This window comes from Lycorma delicatula, chromosome 8 (genome assembly GCF_047948215.1).
Source record: "Lycorma delicatula isolate Av1 chromosome 8, ASM4794821v1, whole genome shotgun sequence".
Lineage (NCBI taxonomy): Eukaryota > Metazoa > Arthropoda > Insecta > Hemiptera > Fulgoridae > Lycorma > Lycorma delicatula.
The window spans coordinates 124,244,472-124,265,022 of record NC_134462.1 but is presented as its reverse complement, the minus strand read 5'-3'; the positions used below and the strand labels follow the sequence as shown (position 1 = coordinate 124,265,022).

General features: G+C 29.2%; 1 protein-coding gene across 4 annotated transcripts in view; it reads right to left on the bottom strand.

The window, feature by feature from the left end:
- LOC142328908 (uncharacterized) overlaps positions 1-20,551 on the bottom strand; it is a 411,591-nt gene that overhangs the window by 125,190 nt on the left and 265,850 nt on the right. The window contains exon 1 of one of the 4 annotated variants that reach the window (XM_075373054.1): positions 2,524-2,615. The exons of the other annotated variants lie outside the window; for them this stretch is intronic. The gene's annotated coding sequence lies outside the window, so the exon portion shown is untranslated. Of the gene's footprint in view, positions 1-2,523; positions 2,616-20,551 lie in introns of those variants that run through there. 4 annotated transcript variants of the gene reach the window in all.

Here is a 20,551-nt window from a genome sequence, read left to right as displayed (position 1 = left end):
TTTTATAAACTTTTACGATTCCAAAAACTTTTTAAAAATAAATTTTTCTAACTTCTGAATAATTGAATTGGATTTTTTAAATTATTTTTATCTTTATGAGGTATAATCTGGGTGGAAATAGTATTAAAACTTTATCAAGAATTAAGGAGTTATAAATCTTTCGGCCGTAAAAAATAGGTGTAGTGATTAATTATTACTCGAGTATATTTTTATAATATAAAAAGAGTAGTTTACGTACGTGTAATTATATAAAACTGTTACTTTTTTTATTTTAATACTATTATATTACAGAAAAGTTTATTCAAAAATAAGAAAATTTAAAATAAAAAACATACGTTTTTCATAATTAATTTTCCAAAAAATATATGTAATTAAAATTAAATAAATTTTTTCCCCATAATTTTGACGATAGAAAAAAAAAATAGATTACACAAAATACAGGAATGATTAACTCCTTAAAATATATTGTATGATTACTTCAATAAGTTACAGTTGCACTACATTGTTTTCTAAGATATCTAGCTTCGCTACAAACAAACTGGCCTTAGAAAAGAAATGTGTGAATTCTAATTATAGTACTTTTATTTTCTAATATGTAAGTTAATGGAAGAATTCAAGTACAGCACGCCTATATTCAGTACTCTTTTGTTTTACTCCCCCAACTTTTTCCCCATATTTTCACATAAAAATTACTTATAATAGCATGTTTTATAATAATTGATGAATAAAACATTAGAAAAATACCGTAGTAACACTATAATTCAATAAAAATAACCCAATAATACATTAAAAAAAAAAGCAATAATATTTAAACCAGTAATTTTAAATATCTCCATGTTAACATATTTTACATATTAAAAATATAAGCTTATAATGAAAATTAATAATTAATATAAGCGTAATATCGCTTATAATAAGAAATATAATCTAACCAAACTTAACTTTTCAGAGGATTTGATGAATGATTTGTAGCGTGTGTAAAAATGCCATACCTGACCGTGATTCGAACCCGGGACCTCCGGATGAAAGGCCGACACGCTACCACCCGCGCCACGGAGGCCGGCAACCATATTTAACCTATGCTCGCTTCGCTTGCTAACCTTAACTAATTAACAGTAATGATTTGATTATTTAAGTAATAAATAATTGTAATAATTACTGAATTTATTTATTTAAATAATCTGTTAATTAGTCAAACTTAGCGAGTGAACCGAGCGTAGGATAAGTTTTGTTAGATTATATTTATTATTTTTCAACAAATACCTCCAGTACTCACTGATTTAGAAGAATTCTACCTCTATTGTATTTTCTTTTAGAAAATGAGGACTCGTCTTTTTCTACCGTCATTCTTGCACCAACTACCTTTTTGAGGTTTTTTTAACAAATGATCAGCACATATACCTCTCTCAGGTACATTTTTCAATCCGTTATTCCTTCACTTGACATTAATCTACGCTTGCTTCGCTCGTAAAACTTGACTAATTAGCCTTGACTAATATGCTTAAAATTATTGGTATAAAAACAGCGTGTTAGTGTGTTTTCTCTAATATTTTATTCATTCAATTATTATAAAACATGCTATATTTAAGTAATTTTTAAATGAAAAAATGCGAAAATAAGTAGGGAGCGTAAAACGAAAAAAATAACCCTATATTCTTTTTGCCAAAATACATCTTCAATTCGTACATCTTTTTAGATTTCCAAGAATTTTACATTTCTATACAAATTCATTGGCTGGCTCTTCAGAAAATGAGAAACCTAAAATTTTCATTTTAGATCATTTTTACAGTCAAAAATATTTAACCTGCTGCTTTTACAGTAATGTATAGCAGACTTAACTCAAGATATTAATTTGATTAAAAATTTCTTCTTTTTTTATTTAAAAGTTAACAAATTGAGACAACGAAAATAAATATTAATAATTAAATAACGAAAGTAAATTGAATAAATAAAGCCTGTAACATTGTATAATAAAAGAAAATACTTTTTACAATTTTTCCTTCAATACGGATATTAGGTTGATTCTGCGTATGATTTAACGTAGTCGACTGCGTATGTACAGAACGTGAATAAGAAATTATAACCTAGCCGCATAAAGGTTGTAACAAAATCTAGTGGCCTTGTTCGTTTAAAAGTACTAAATAATTTCCTGTACTTAAGTATTACGTAAAATTTGCTTTTTTTAAAAATAATTACAATGAAAATTCTCATTCCGTTTTATTTTAAAAAAAAGAAAGAAAGTTACTGAAATACTAAACAATAATATTAAAAACCAAGTTGTACCAAATTAAAATCAGAATGAATTATTTATATTACACTGAAACATAATTTACTAAAGTTTAAATATTATTACGAAATGCGTAGTTAGTAACAAAGATTTATAGAGGTACTTTCTATTTGGTAAAGTAAACTTCTACATATAATAAAACTTAAAAAGTTTAACATTAAAATTACATAAATAATACAATAATATTAAAAATGTTTAAATTCAAAAACGGATTTTGTTATACTTCAACTACATACCTTTAATAAAAGCTTGTTGGAACAACAAACAGCTACCACACATGTAATAACAACAGATACAAAAATACGAACCCTAACTGTACGTACTACTTCTCTACTGAGGGATTGTGGCTTGACAGTCTAAACGGTAACACCCGAAAATATACGAAGATCTCCGAAGATCAAAGATTCTATTTCTATATAAATATATATACTGCACAATAAATTATAACGTGAATTAAAAAAATACAATTTTAAATCTTTCTTAAAATAAGTGAAAATACATGTAAAAATATAATTAACAAAAAGAAAAATATTAAAAACATTGATGAATTTATGTGACTTAGGTTCTTCAGTTTCTATGTTAAATTAACGATACGCTATTTGTAGAATATAAAAACGAAATTAAAGAAATTACCAAGCTGTAATTAATTAGTTCTGTAGATTATTTTATTCTAACATATCCGGAAGGTTCTGTGTTCATATCCCGGTAAAGGATAGTATTTTTTCACATGCTACACGACCCATTTATTCTTACCTGGCTAAATTTTGTGGTCAAACATAATGAAATTAAGAAATTTGGCTGATTATATTAGCAAAAAAAGGCGCTAAAGTATAAAAAAGAGAAAGAAAAAGGGTATTTACGTATTAACACCACCGCAGCGAGTACTTGCGTATTAATTATATAAATATAATTTAACCAAACTTAACCTATGCTATGCTCGCTTCGCTCGCTAACCTTGACTAATTAACACCGTAATTTTTTGAGTATTTATTTAATAACGTAATTTATTAAATAAATAAGGTTAGCGAGCGTAGGTTAAGTTTGGTTAAATTATATTTATAAAATAAATAAATATAAATAGCAATTTATTAAAATTAATAAAGAGACTGTTTTGAATCTATGTTAAACTCTATATCGGCTCATTTTAAACCGAAATTCGATTGACTACTTTGTTTTTAAATAAAGCTGTAGCTGCGGTGGCATTAATACGTAAGTACCAGAAAAAGTAGCGTTGTTCTTGTTTGGTGACGCATGCACAGCGAAAGATTCTCTGGGGCTATCTTCAATCTTCATACTTATTATAAAAAAAACTAAACAGCTGATCTCAGGTTTTTTTATTCATTTTATTGAGCAATACTAAGTTTAATAGAATAGGTTGCTCCCCTCAAGCTATAATATTTTATTGGGAGTTTCAAATGACCATTCTAATCATGACTAATAGAGCAGTACACAGAAGAAAACTCATAAATAAATTATTAAAAATTAATCCCTCCTACTGAATAGAGATTGTATAAAAATAAATATTTCTAAAAAAAAGTACATTAATATTTACTGCTTTCATTATCGGTTCCATCTTCTCACACGACCATTATGAGGTATGTATATCGTCTTAGGTACAGAAAAGAGTCTTAAGAGTTGCTGCATTTGAAAGTAATGATGTCAATTATGAAATCAATTAGTGTGGTGGATACAGTGAAGGTGCCACTTGTCTAATTAAGTATCACTTTTATTTGGATGGGCTAATTGTACCAATGAGTATTTTGACACGAAGGCAAAAGGAAATCACTTCATTCCTTATTTTTCCAATAAGCCTGATTTTAGGATGCTTCTTAATATTATTAAAAGTGGCTATACCAATTAAGAAAGTAACTAATGAATCTCTCTTATTATTTATAAACATTTAGTAGTCATGATCTAATATAGTACATAAAAATTCGAAACAGTAAATTCTTATCTAAATCTGAAATCTTAAACGTGTAGAAAAATATTAAAACAGGCATTTAAAAACAGTTTTACTTATCTTCTAAATTTTTTAATGGTAAAATAAGAGAAAAAGGGATTTAGAAACTGATAAAAAAACTGGGTGGGGCTGTGACAGGATGCACGGCCGTCGGTTTAACGCGAAACGTTACAGACCTTGGATGAAGTTCCTCCGAGCTACAGAACGACCAACTTATCTGCAGAGTTAAATGGAAAAGCCACCATCGTATTTTTTTTTTTTTAACAAAACTGAAAGTCGTCAATGGAAAATTTTAGTTTCTTCATTTGGCCAACTCTACAAATAAATTCATCGTTCTTTTGTCATCCAGTCACTTTTAGTGTATTGGATTAAAATAAAAAACGAAGCATTGACTGCGAACTAAATTTAATTTTAACATAAAAGAGTCACTAACTACACTAATATTAATTAAAAAGGAACATGATATTTATTTCGACTAATATTCGACGACAATTTTGTTCAACATTTGTCTGTGATATGAGAAATAAGAGACTTAAGGCATAATAGGCAGCGGTAGAGGTGCTCGCGCCGTCGGCGTCATTCACTGACGGCGCCGTGCCAGCTTTGCAATGCGAAACAGGCTCGCTCGCTCGGCACCGGACACTGAGGTACCTGTGAGTTGCCCATCTCCCCTTTCCAACCATATGCGTAATTTATATTTCCGGCTGGTGTTTGCGCTGGCTGAGGCTGATATATTGAATTTTTATACATTTTTACACGTTTACTTAAATTTTTTACACATAAATATTATCCAAAATACATATATTATTACTTAAATCGATCTATCTCGACAAATTCTAAACACAAACATACAAATGATTGCACTATCACGTCTAACTCATGAGGTACACTCAATGGAAATGACCGAGTGTCAGTTTTGGCCGTTCTGCGCTGTGTCCCCTCACCGCCAACCCGCTCATCAGTGACGGGAACTCAAAGTCATATGGGCGACCTGATCATGTTAGTTATAAAATGACACCGCATTTACGTCTCTGAGACTACAAATTTCTGTTATGGTATCCGTATGTTTCGGTGTGATTTTAAAGACGTTTCACGTCAAAAGCAAAATATTACGTAAAAAGTGACTAATTTTTATATTTCTTCTCGACAATCTTCTGAAACCAGGACCAAAACAAACATAAGACAATCTATAAACTTCAAAATATGAAAAAAATACATTATTTACTGGAACTCTTTGCAATCAGCAATCAACAGAATTGGATACATATAAGTAAGGTATAAGAATCATTATTTTTAATGACAAGTAACGAAGAAAACACATCTTAAATAAGGTAAGATGTAGATTCGTTATTTATAAAAAATAATATTGTAATTAAGGCAGGAGTTTATATTTCCTTTCCTACTAATGTCTAAGAACTCTATATATTTGCGATTTATTCAATATATTGTACAGTTTTTAACCAGTTATCAATGAAAAGTCTAGTAAGACTAGAAAAATTATTGCTATTATTACTGTTCTTTCAGTTATAATTAATAATAATTATTAATTATTTCCAACAAAATTATTATCTCTAGCTTTTATTCCTCAAAAAAACGCCCTGAATCCAAACAAAAATTGAATATTATTTTTTATTTTCAAGCCTTTCTAAAACAAAAACTTTGCTTCAAACGCTGATAAAAAATATTTAATAAACTAACTGGTACAAAAACTTGAAAAACTTCGATTGAAAATTCAATCGTCGCGGGGCTATTTCAAAATATAACAAACAACTAATTTAGAAATGACATGAAAAAACAAATATGCGACTCAATTGTTAAGAGCAACGTAACTGAAATGTTACTCGTATTTATAGTAACATTATTTCGCTATTTATTTATAATTTTGTAATTGAAACTGTCTCGTAGCGAGTTAATTTTCCTATTTTTTTTTTCAAATTTTTGCACAACTATTTATTAAATATTTGTTGTGTGTTTAAAGAAAAGAATTGTGTTTTAGAGAAGGTTGAGAAAATCAAGTAGTATTCAGTTTCTTTGTATATCAATTTTTTCGGGTAAAAAATTGTTTTTTGAGGAATACCTTCACATTTTAAGTGTTTTTCGGGTTTGTATTATTCACAATTTTTTTTTTATATCATTATGTTTTTGTGATAAGGCAGTAACACCACTTCTATAATGAAATTTTTTTTGGTATTTGTAATATTAGTTAATTTTGTTATATCTTTCACCATGACGTATTTCATGATATAAGAAACAATGTTTCTAGATAAGTTTAACAAAAAAAATCAATAAAATACATATAAATGACCTTTACATTGTAGCTGTCGATTTCCTTACACCGTTTTCCCGGCAAAAACACTTATTTCATATATGTGTATTAATTATTATTATTATTATTATTATTATTATTATTATTATTATTATTATTATTATTATTATTATTATTATATTATTATTATTATTTATGTGTATTATTTATACGTGTTTATTATATGTGTATTAATAATAAACATGAATGTGTAATATTTCCATTTAACTAGAAATTACTTTATCATAGACCAGCTGAACGTAATTCTGCTATAATTTTACTGTGTTTACCCTTCATCATAATTATTATTCATTATCATTGTCATATTATATTACAATCAGATTCTATTTATACTCGTATGTATAATTTATTGAACGGTTTTTTTAACAAAACTTTTTGTTACAAATAGATTGCCTAAAAAGTATTCAGTCTTTGGAGGTCAAAATTGAGAACAAGTTTACAGTTATTGGAAAATAACATTATAAGACTACATATGCACCATTTTTTTCGATGACTACAATTTTTCCGGCAACACCATAATCCCGTCCACAAAACGGAAACCATAAACCACAGAACACCTGTAATTTCCGGTTAAAAAATTGTGATTTTCATAGGCCTCTTTTGAAAATAACTTAACACCATCCGGGAGTTCAGCAGAGACCGAAGCAAATGGTAGTCTGACGGCGACAGATCCGAGCTAAACAGTGGATGCATTAAAACCTTCCAGTCAAGTTCTCTCAATCTCTAATGGTGTATGCGGTCTGGCGTTGTGAACGCGGTATACGACACCCTTTCTATTGACCAGTTCAGGCAGTTTGTTTTAAATTGTTAGGTACAATCGCGCTAATTGTCGACATGATAGGTCTGAGTTTATCGTTCAGATAAACTGCCGAGTTTATCGGCATCAGCTTGTTATATACGATGCCCTTCCAATCTCACCAAACGCTCAGCGTAACCTTCCTAAGGCGTCAATGTGGGGTTTGCTACAAGTCCGTGGAGCTTCTCCTCGCTTAGACCACGATCTTCTTCGCACACTTTTTCATAGGTTATCCACTTTTCATCACTAGCGATCAACCGTTTCAGAAACGGCTCGATTTCGTTACGTTTCAGTAGAGATTCGCAGAGAAATATTTCGATCGAATAAATTTTTCTGAGTCAGATCTTGCGGTACCCTAACGCCGAGATTCTTTTTTATCCAGCGTTCTCCAAATGGTATAAAACTATTTGGTAATGGATGTTCAGGTCATAGGCGATGTAACTGATTACATGCTGGTCATCCTCGATTTTTGCCAGAATCTACTAACGCTATCTCGTGAACAAAAGGCTCGTAACGTTTTAGACTACCTATACGTTATATCCTAGTATTTTCTGAACCCTGATAGCTTGCGTCATCTGCAAAAAAAAATATAGACAGAAAAATGACGGTTCATTCTTCTTGATGAGAAAGGAGTAAAAGATGTGAGTGTAACATGAGCTATCTGACGAAATATAGACAAAAAGTAAATTTGTTTGATATCGGATAAAAATAAAAATGACGGTTTCATTTTGCGTGATGAGAGAAGAGTAAAAATATGTAGAACGTATTAATAAATGAATATTTAATGATGAAAATATCTTTATATAAAGAAAAATGCACAAAAAAGTGAACGAAAAGTCGCAGTGTTTCATAAGAAGCTTAAAAATTACTGTTAACTCCCGTTTTTCGTTTTCTTATGTTTGAGTTTTGGCGTAGATTTACTCGACTCCCAAACGGGGAGTCTTAATTACAAAAATAGTAGCACATTTGGGACATTTATTTATGACCATTTGTCATCATTTTTCTTATACATAGAAACGAAAATACGTATGTTAATATAAGATATAACCGCATTCTAATAGCTATTAACAGCTGAAAATTATACAAATATGAACACATCGTAAATAAACACGTGTTCTAAACTATAATATGCAACACAAATAAATTATTACTTTCTAGTAACTATTAACGGCTAAAAATGATACATATTAAAATTAATTTTACAGGACCGTTAATAAAGTTGGAGAATATATTTCTAAGTTGTTATTAATATTAAAAGATTGACTCATTCAGTACAGTTTACTAATCGTGAACTGAGTTTATCGCTCAACAAAAATGTAAAAATTATTAATATCTTATTCCTAGTAATTAGAAGTTGAACATTATCAGTTTACGATAAAATTATTAGATAAGTCTATTAGTTAATATACGTATATAAACTTTACACGGTCGCTAGATGTGAGGGTTGTTAGAAATTGTGTGGGAGAATTAAGGTACAAGAGGATGTAACAGTTTAAATAATGGGTATATGTTAGTGTTAAACGGTTGCTATGCGGTAAGGAGTGTGGAATACCACCGAAGCCGCTACTACATTATCCATATAAACCTAAATAGTAAATCTTTACAACGAACGTACCAGGCGTTACATAGGTCTTCGCTTAAAATTAGCTATTTTAATTTCTGTTGTGATAAAAGCTCGTTCAATAACCATTACTTGTTAATATAAACTCAATTTCTGTTTAGTGATAGAATATTTATTGATATAATATATAATATAGATCAAGTATAAATGGTAAAACGTAGCTTGATGAAAGTAAGAGAATTATTATATAAAAAAAAAAAAGGAATAGTCAGTCAATCTTAATGGCTGGTTTAACAGCGATGAAGAGAAGTGTAAAAATCAGTATTTATAAATACGAAGAGTATAAGGATTTGCTGTCAAAAAAATGTACGACGTTAAGCAAAAATCCTAGGAATGCAGCTATAGCAATCTCCCGCTGTTAACACACTGTGATTGCCGCGTAAAATATCGATGTACACAATATCCCTTTCATTTCTCTATAACTGTGATAGCGAATTGATTTTCAAAAATTAAAGATGATTTTTTTTTTATCATTAACGCATTAATTTTTATTATGATAAAGTTTTTACATCAAAATACTAGTAATTTCTGCATCCTGCATCTTTTTTTACGCTTTACATATTTTACTTTCTAAACTTCCCTATATATCTAAATTAATTTAAGAATTTAAGAACTATCAATATAATATTAGTATATGAATTAATTACCTTATTGCACTAAGAATTTGCAATAAGTTTTCTTAATGTGTAAAAAAGAAAATATAAATATTGAAAGAAATCTCATAATTTCACTAATAAAAAAAAAGATAAAAATTATGATAATGAAGAAAAGTAAACAGCACTTTTCGAAATTTCACATCTAAAATTTTTCATTCTTTTTTCCTTGTACAAAGGAAAGAAACAATACTTTCTTTCCTTACGAACATTACCTACATACGAACATTACCTCTGCACTTTGTATTTTGGGATCCTTGGATCATGAAACGTCTAGAGATGTAAACGAAACCCATATCCCATTTTTTGACTTTATTCTTCTAGAGCTAGGACGCCAGGAAAGTAAAAATCCTAAGGTAAAGTTACAACCAAATAAAAAAATCAAGTATATTACATAAACAATGGAACTAAAATTATTTGTAAACTACTTCAAATACAAAACAATTTACTAATATTTTTTTCCTTTTAGTTCCTTGTACGAAGTAAAGGAAGTATTGTAATCGCGAAATATTTCGGTTATCAGATTTCAACGGAAATATCGATTTTGATCATCTCTGAATCCATTTTGATTAGTTTCAGCGTGACGTCTGTGTGTATCTCGCATAACTCAAAAACGATTAGCCGTAGGATGTTGAAATTTTGAATATAGGACTATTGTAACGTCTCGTTGTGCACCTTCCTATTGATTGCAATCGATTGTACCGAAAGTGTCTTAAAAAGACCAAAATCAAAAAACAAATTGGATTTTGGACTTTTCTTAACTGCAGTAATAAGCCCTTATTGAGAGCTTTTCAACGATATATCATAAGCGGTACGTATTTTCATTGGTTCCAGACTTATAACCAAATGAAATTTTAATTAATAAAATATTTGGTTCTTACAAGGAGAAGGCACATCGGTTCGTATCAGACTTCATATACATACAATTTTTTTACTTTTTTTTTAAATTGAAATATATTGATTTATTAATAATTATCAACCTGTGATTGTAAAAAAAAACCTTTTAAGATAAATAATATTCAATAATAACAATTTAAAAAAAGAAAAAAATATCAGGTTATTAATTAAATAAAATTTTAAGTACTTTTCATTTAAAAAAATGTATGTATGTAATTTAACAGGCGTAAACGGAAGACATGTGGTTCCCACTTCTGTTTTTTTATTTCATGAATCATTCTTACAGCATATTATTTGTTGTATATAATTTATATGTTTAACGTTAATTAGACGAGGTTAGCGAGCGAAGCGAGAGTAGATTATGTTGATATACGAACGATTCGTGTACGATTCCGTGTACTGACGAATCGAACGTATAACATAACCTAGCCAAACATAACCTAAGCTCGCTTCTCTCGTTAATCTTGTCTAATTAATGTTAAATAAATAAATTTTAATTATTTTATTGGCTGTGAAATTCCGAAAAAGTTCAACTAAACAATGACGTAATGAAAACTCAAAATAAACTGACGTAGTGGAATGATACAATTTACATGTCTTTTATTCAGGTTTTAATCTTGATGCCGCAAAATGCCATAAAATATATTATTATACCAAATATATTATAATATATTTATCCAAGCAAAGAAGTTTATGAGGTAAATTAGATAAAAAAAATAAAAATAATAAGGTAAATTAGTGTTAAAACTCCTCTTCTACGATGTTGATTGATCCTGTTTTAAACTAAAGCAAATATACAAATATTTTTGTTGAAATTCAAAATGTTTGAGGTTTAATAAACAATTAAGTTTTTTTATTATAGTTGATCTAAATATGAACAAGCTCAATACTCGAACTAAAATTCCGTTAATGAAATAGTTTTATTTAGTAATCAATTTAAAAATTTAAAATACGTAATGAAACGAAAATAGTACCGGATAATTTAACCCGCCGGGTTAGTCTAGAGGTTAAACTCGACATCGCAAAATCAGCTGATTTTCAAAGTCGAGAGTTCTAAGGTTCGAATCCTTTTAAAGGCAGTTGCTTTTAAATGGATTTGAAAGCTAAACTTTAGATACCGGTGTTCTTTGGTGGTTGGGTTTCAGTTAACCACACATCTCAGGAGTAGTGGGCCTGAGTCTGTTCAAGACTACACATTTACACTTACACATTTACGCATAGATGCTTTGGCATCTCTGCAGTGTACTGTTGACATCATGTCATTGTGCTGTTCCTCTTTAAACTGGTATATATAAATAAAATTTAGAACTACGCAAGATAAAAAACTAGATATGTAACAGCTACGAATGAATAACTGAAAATTTCTTAAAGCTTCCTATTTTATTTTTAATATGCTAACATCATAACGTATGAAATTAATTGGAAACGGATTGCTTTTAATCAGTCATCCTTAATAACCTGTAGAGATCGGATAAAATAAAATGAAAGTTTTTTCAAAAGTGTGACTTGTGAGAGAGTCTTTGTAGTAAAATAAAAAAAATCATTGACAGAAGAAAATGCTTAAAAAATCCTGTGAAAATTTATATTTATGAATTTAAGGCTTATGGTTTAGCAACTTGGATACAGGAAAAAATAGGAAAACCAAACAATATACAACAGAAATTAACTTTTTATCCTTATTTTTTATTTGTAAGTGACTAAAACCATAAAGTTGAACTAGAGAAATAATTTTTCAGAAAAGATGAACAAATAAATAATAAACAGAAAAATACCACAAGTAAAATCTAGAGAAAGATGAAACTAATAGATATGAATTTTACTAAGAATAAATAAATTAAAAAAATAATAAAAGAGTTAAAAATTTAACGATTGGGAAACTTGGAAAGTGTTTCAATGATCTATCACCCAATTCAAAGTGTTATTTGAGATAACAGCTAGAAGAAAAATAAAATAAGAAGGAAAATTGGAAAAGAATTGTTTGCAAACGAAATGAACAAAAGACTCTGAAATGAACTGGAGCAAAATAAAAGTCGGTTATATGATAAAAATGGAAGCGATAGTCATTCAAGTGTTAAGCAATTTTAGGTCAGTAAATTGGTAATGGAAAATGGTAGAAAAAAGAATTATAAGAAAAGAGTAAGATTAAGACACAAGAATAAAATTTAATGTAAAATATGTAAGTTAGAATATAAATTGAAATTGCGTGACGAGATTAGAAAATCAAATATTAATAAAATTGAATGGAGATTTATGAACTAGTATAGTGTTATAAAGATTAAAGTTGAAAAATCAATTTATGAATAAAGAATAAGAACCTCAAAAATTCGTTTTCTAGAAAAACTTTAAACATTTTTTAGCTGAATTAGCCATAGTTATTATTGAAATTATGAAATCCAAAGAGAATCCACGCGTTCAAGAATTTATGTTGTTTCGCCAATTCATTCTTAAATATCAGCAAAGCAAAAAACAATTATTATTCTACTCATAACCGGTCTCTGATTACCTTGTTGACAATTTTATTATTTTTTAAATTATTCCACGCTAGTAAAATCGAAAGCATATAAAAAGAATTATTCAAATTAAATCGCGCAGAACTTTTTTTAAAAATTTGAACAGAGAAAAATTGAATTGGTCAGCATTTACAAATGAGTATTCAACGCATTACGTACATTTTTTTTAATTAAAAAAAAAAAATTGTATAAAAATTACTATTTGCTAAATATAAAAAATGTAATAACAAAAAAAGTATAAAACTAAAGTACTTAAATAGAGAAAATAAAACAACCCTTTTCCACTTCATTATAATAAAGCTCACTCCACTTTTTTTTTTAACATTATCACTGGCCTCGAGCACAGGGGCAGAATTTTATAGCTGGACAACACGGAATCGTACTTCATTATAAAAACGCCTAATCACATAGCTTTATCTCGTTTAAAGGGGAATTAAAAAAATAAAAATGAACCGACCAATTACTTACTGTTTATTTCTTAAATTATACTAATCCAAAACTTTAAAAATTAAAAAAAAAATTACTGTTGTTTCACCATATCTACGGTAATTTTAGAATTATATCCTGTATTTAAAACGAGCAATCGGTTCAAATAAAAATTAAAAATCAACTTCTCTTGGACTGTACGAGTATTTAAGTGAAAATTATAAAATTGTTTCATATTACCACCAGCGGAATATTTTCATCTGATAATTTTTTAACTGTGCCAAAATGGAACAGCACTCAATTTATAATCCGAGTAATTTTTTTTGATTGGAGCTGTTAAAATTCAACAACGCCTGTTTCGCAGTAAAAGTATGAAAAGTATTTTTATCGAAACCAACTTTCTGGATCTATATATTTAATTCTCATATAAAGAAAAATCTTTTAAAATGCTCTAGTTTGATTGTCCAGTTGGTTAGCTGGTTTTTTTTCGGATCAGTTGGTTTGGGAGTTGGATTACCATCAAAGATATGTTATTTCTTTTTCACCAATTATTTAATTCATTTTACTTTTTTTTTCTATTAAAATATAATTTTATGTTTGAAAAAATGAAAGCCTACACAAATTTTTATACATAAAAATTATAAAACTTTTTCCACTAAGGTAGATTTTTTTATTCTTGACAGCTAGTAATAACTGTTTTCTCTTGAATTCTAACTAGCTGGGAAAGTAAAAAAAAAAAAAAACAAATTAATTTGACAGATGGATTCTTACAGCAACAAAGAAAAATTCTGAAACTAACCAAAAAACAAAACAAAATAATTGTATCAAAAGTCCTAAATTATTTAAAATCAAATTAACTCAATAATATAATTTTTACTTTCCCGTCTAAATAGCGCTATAGCAAAACTATAGCTCTAGAAAGGAAAATATTTTAAATGGTCCAATTTTGAACTATGGAGTTTTCACCGGATCTTAAGATTTTGACACCTAAGAAACCAAAAAATAAAACGGATGGAGATTTTCCAAATGTTAATGTTCTTATGTACGTGTGTTCGGTGTTGGCCTTAAAATCACCTTATATCTCCGGAACTACTGGACCGATTTCGACCAAATTTGGTCAGATTACTTCTACATAATAGTGATGCCATTAAATTTTCAACCTAAAAGCGGGTGAGACTAAAGCAGTCACCCTCAAATATCTCGAGATGTCGCCTAATTAAAGTCATATTTTTTTTAGGCACATTTATTAACAATTAGCTGACAATAGAGTTGTAGGACTTTACCGCCACGTGGATTATTTCTGATGTACGGCTTACACTGACAACTTAATTTAAAATATTTATCATTTTATTTAAATATAATATTTCTGTTTATTTTATCCAATGATTCAAAATAAAGTGCGCGCGCATACCGTATTTCTAACGCTCGGGTAAGGTGGTACTAACGGCCACTTTAAATACTTTTTTTATACTTTAAATATTATTAATTTATTTAATTCTTTCGCTCATTTGTGACGTTACAACATATCAGACGATTACAGCCAGCCAAACGGGCTGGTCTAGTGGTTAACTCGTCGTCGGAAATCGGTTGATTTCAAACTCAAGAGTTCTAACGTTCAAATCCTAGTAAAGGCAGTTACTTTTATACGGATTTTAATACTAGATCGTGGATATCGGTGTTCTTTGGTGGTTAGGTTTCAATTAACCACACATCTCAGGAATGGTTGATCTAAGACTACACAAGACTACACTTTATTTACATTAATGCATATCATGCTCATTTATCCTCTAGAGTAAACATTCAAGTACATAGAAGTAATCTGACCAAGTTTCGTCAAATTCGAAAGAATAGTTCTGAAGGTATAAGGTGATTTAGGGTGCGACAAGAACACTTTGGACGATTACCAATCCAAAATTTGGATTGTCGGTCCAAATTTGGACGATTACCATACTTTCCCATCTACATTTTTTACATTTTTTCCCCCGCCCTAAAAATTGCTCTAAACTACTGCTACATTATGACTTACAGGTGATCGGTACAATTAAATAAATTAACAATATTTAAAGTGTAGGAAAGTAACTCGGTCTGGCTGGGTCTCAAATTAGATCGCTGGTTGACTGGGTACCTGGTGCGTTTAGGCTCGCGATTACACCAGTCTGCCATTCGTACAAGCGAAAGTTTTTCTATCTAAGTAGTGAAATTACATTAGTTTAGTTATTATCGATGTCGCTGCTAGTACCGTCACAACCGCACGAATTAAATACGATATGCGCGGGTTTTAAATTAAGTTGTGTGTGTAAACCGTGCGTCAGAAACAACCCACAGTTGTCAGCATTTTCCTAATACTTACTAAAAATTTAAGGGAGCTAGAAAATGCTCGATTAATAGACCAAAAAATGAAAAAAATTAGTCCAACTATAAAGTAACTAAACAAAAAAATCCCTTTCGGCACGCCGGAAGGCGGAAGTAGATTTCACTGGTGCTATGTAGGGGATAAGAATGATTTCCACCTTAAAGTTAAGAAAACTTCAAATTTATTCAATACAACAATAGTTGCATGTGAAAAAATATTTCACATGTTTAGCTTACAAGCCCATTTTCTTATAATTCCAGCAACATTTTTGTCATCCCTTGCCATAAGGATTGGTCATATCAAAAATTATTTCAGACAAAGTTTTAGGTAATGTTTAAAGACAACTTTAAACCGATTCGATACTGTGCTTATTAAGGGCGGTATGTGTTTTTTTGGTCTTCGAAACCCCATCTCTTTCTACCTCCTGTACCAATCGTTGATGATATTAAAAAAATTACTTAGATAAATTTTAGGCCCTTATTCAAAGAATAGTAGGAATTTCAAACGAATTCGATATTTTACTTAATAAGAAGGTTATAGCGATATATTTTTTCGAAAAAGCCTCCCCTATTACCACCCACACGGTCCGATTTTGTCCATTAACTAACTCGACTGAGATTTTGGATCTTTATATTTTACGTGATAATTTTTAAAGTGATTGACGCAAAATTACGGCAGTTATCATGTCCACAAGAAAGTGAAATATATATATACGTATATATAAACTTTTGAACTGACGGTGGTTTTGGGGTCTGGAAAATGTGAAACGCGAAGATATGTCGAAATTTACCGGGAGTCGAATCATGGTACCCATTACAATACGTAGCTTTCTTATAAAATCTAACTAAAAAAAGTGAAGATATCTCGCAACCACATTACTTTCGTCACTTGATTTTAAGAACAATTTTAAAATTTCTTTAAAATTTAAAAACCAGGTTTCATGTTTAATCGAGCTTTTGTATTTGTTAATCCTTCTCTATATATTTATAATTTGTTTTAATTGATTAATTTTATCCATTACTTTTCCAACGATGTGAGATTAATGAATGAATCCTTTTTTTCCAAAGATGAACGCTAGATTTTGTAAGAAAATGATACGACCAGTATCTGTAGCCATTATGACACTGGGCGTATGTAGTTATAGCAACAAGTCATCACCTTTCTTCTCACCAGCGTAAAATGTTTGCCTAATCACTACAGATCATTTAATCGTGAGCTTGTCAATCGCCTAATAAACTAGTATAGCTAGTAAATTGGTCACACCATTAGAGAAAATTGAAGGGATAGACAAGTTGCCACCGTCCAGTCAAGTTTATACACGCATTACATCTCTCTCACTCGTAACGTTTAACTCTAAATTCAACTACCTAAACATGCCTTTTATTCATATATCTTCATTAGTACGGCTAATCGTAATTAGTCAAACTCAATGGTAACAATCAATTGTTAATGTAAAACAACTGTTGTATTAAAAAACTTTATTCACTTTATGATATTTATATTTGTAGAATAGTAAGTTACTATAAATTATAAAAAGAGAAAAATTTATAACAGTAATTTATTTTACCGAGAATAAATTTATGGATTATTTTAAATGAAATTTATTAGATCTAATCTAATATAAGCTGTAGTATTTTATCTGCCTACGTTGATGTACGATATCCGAAAACAAACATGTAAACCTTAACTAAATCTTTATTTATAGCTTAAATACATTTCATTAAATTGAAACTTCAACGTATTATATAAACATAATCAACCGTTTTATATAAAACTTCACATTTTAATTTATTACATTGCCTACCAATAATAAAACGTTTGTAGTTTTTAAAAAATCCTTTTTATAAAAATATTATTTAATATTCAGCTATAATTTATAGTTTCAAAAATTTACTATAGTTAGTAAAGAAATTTAGAATAATTATTGGGTACAGCTTCAAAGACTTACGAAAAAAATTAAATATTATTTCAGAAAATTTCTGCAACTCCGGTCAATTTTATTTTTCATTATTGTTTTTCCTTTATATAATACAGAGAAAAGTAAAAGATTTTCTATAATTTGATGACGAAAACTTAAAGTAAATTGTCTACAGTAAAAGCATAAAATGAAGGTAAAATATTTAAAAAAAACTTCAATTTCTTGTCACAATATAACTAATTTGATGATTCGAAAAAAATTATAAAAATTGACTAATAAAAAGAATTATATTTCTATCCCGGTCAATCATGGAACTGAACGCAAGAATAAGGGAAATAAAAAAATCCCTGTAATATCACTCTAAATTGAGGCATTATTAAAGTGTAGTCCTTTTTTTTTTCCTGTTCAGAAGATGAACGAGGGTGATATGTATGAGTGTAAATGAAGTATAGTTCTGTACAGTCTCAGGTCGACCGTTCCCGGGATATGTGGTTAATTGAAACCCAACCACCAAAGAACACCGATATCCACGATCTAGTATTCAAATTCGTATAAAAGTAACTGCCTTTACTAGGACTTCTTCTTTTTTACTAGGACTGCTGGAACTCTCGACTTCCAGAGTAGCTGATTTGTGAAGACGCATTCACCATTAGACCAACCCAATGGGTTCCCTTATTCATATCTAGATCACTTTAAATGCAGCAATTGAATATATCATCTGGATCATCTCGAAACATAATGATTCAGTTAAAAAATGTGTTATTCACAAACATTAAACAACATGAATTCTTGATAACCGATTTCAAATCGTTTGCAAATAATAAAAACAATACAGTGCTTACTAATTTACTAATACCTTTTTGGTATTACTTCAAAGGATGAATGAGAATGATATGTATGAGTGTAAATGAAGTGTAGTCTTGTACAGTCTCAGTTCGACCATTCCTGAGACGTGTGGTTAATTGAAACTCAACCATCAATAACACCGAAATCCACGATCTAATATTCAAATCTGTATAAAAATAACTGACTTTACTAGGACTTGAACGCTGGAACTCTCGACTTCCAAATCAGTTGATTTAGGAAGAAACGTTAACCACTAGACCGACCCGCGGGTATAAAAGTTAATCCTACCTGAAACACTATATGAGGCAGAATATCTACAGATTTTTTCAGAACAAGAAATTACAAAAGTAGAAAAAAGGATTTTCAAGACAAATATGCAGATGGAGAAAAATATGCAGATGGAATTTACAAATTAATAAGTGAAAAAGAAATTTATAAACGTACAGAAAAAATAGGGGACTTAATTCGGAAAAAAAGATTACAGTTTTATGGTCATTTATGCAGAAAGAACAACCAAAGACTGACAAAACAAATATTTCATTTCTATATGGACTGAGCCACAAAGAGCAACCGGTTTAAAGAAATAGAAACAGATCTGTAAAACATTAAATATTTCTAACTATCTATGTAAAGACAGAGATATTTTAGAAAAGTGATTTGAGTGTCTAAGTTTCCAGAGAGAATGAAAAGAAGGGTATTCAGATATATTATCTGAATAGATGGACCGAAGAAAGGGTACAACAACAGAGCAAAAGAATGAAAGAAACCGTTTTGTGAAAAGAAAAAGATGTCAAAACTATGCAAACGTGATCCGTAGTGGTCGGAACGAAAAGAAAAAAAAAATTCCAATATTCAAGTTACTACCGCCCAAACCAAAACCAATTTTTCCATACGCATCCCGTAATAAACATTCAACAATAAATTTAAGAAAATTATTGAATATGTCCAAGCGCAATTAGTAAGATTTTAAGATTAGGTAACAATTTAACCAATTAGCATTCGGAATCCAGGAGTATGAATATCAAATCTAGTATTCTCCCATATTTTTTTCTATAATAAAATGTGACGAGAAAAATATTTTAATTAGGATATAGACATATCAACAACAATCTGGAGAAATTAAAAAAAAAAAAATTATAAATAACTGAAATAATGAGTAGATATCAGTTAAGAAATACAAATAAAATAAATTCTAAAGTGTTATGTACTATAAAACATTTTTCTTTTCTAGCTGAAACAAACGTATAATAAATATATATACTCCTACAATAAATACTTAAACAATCGTTAAAAATGAATATAATTTGAAAGGTTTATGGCAGAAGTTGGGAACTACAAACGGAAAGGTTAATACTTGAGAGTGGAAGATGATGGGTAATCTCTTCATTTCTAACCACAAGCTGGAACCTTTTTTTTATATAAATATCCTAATATATGACAGTCATACAATTATTATTAGAGTTAAAATTGTAAAGAAAAATGAGAGAAAAAAGACTGTAGTGTATTTTTCAAAATAAATTTCTCTTGCCTCTTACTCATCCCAAAAAGTCGAATATTTATTAAAAAAAAATCAAAAAATCTAAAATATATAAGAAATACGCGTTATTCTTCATTTCATCATGTTGGATATAAATTGATTTATAATAAAAAATCCCATCATCTAGTAAGAAAATTTATGGGTGTTAATTTCCTTTCATTCTCATGAGAATATATTGTCGGATGATGATTACAAAGGACAATAAGTTCAAGGCTCATACTAAAATAATTGTTTTGCTGTATTTATTTTTATTCATGATGCGAATTCTAAGTTATTTTTCAACAGATTTGTTTCACTAAATCAGATAAATTAACATTGATATAAAAAATTTATAATAATTAATAAACAATTTTTATTTTTCCTTCTGGACAGCGCTATAGCTCTAGAAGAGAAAGTATTACAATCGCTCCAATTTGGGCAT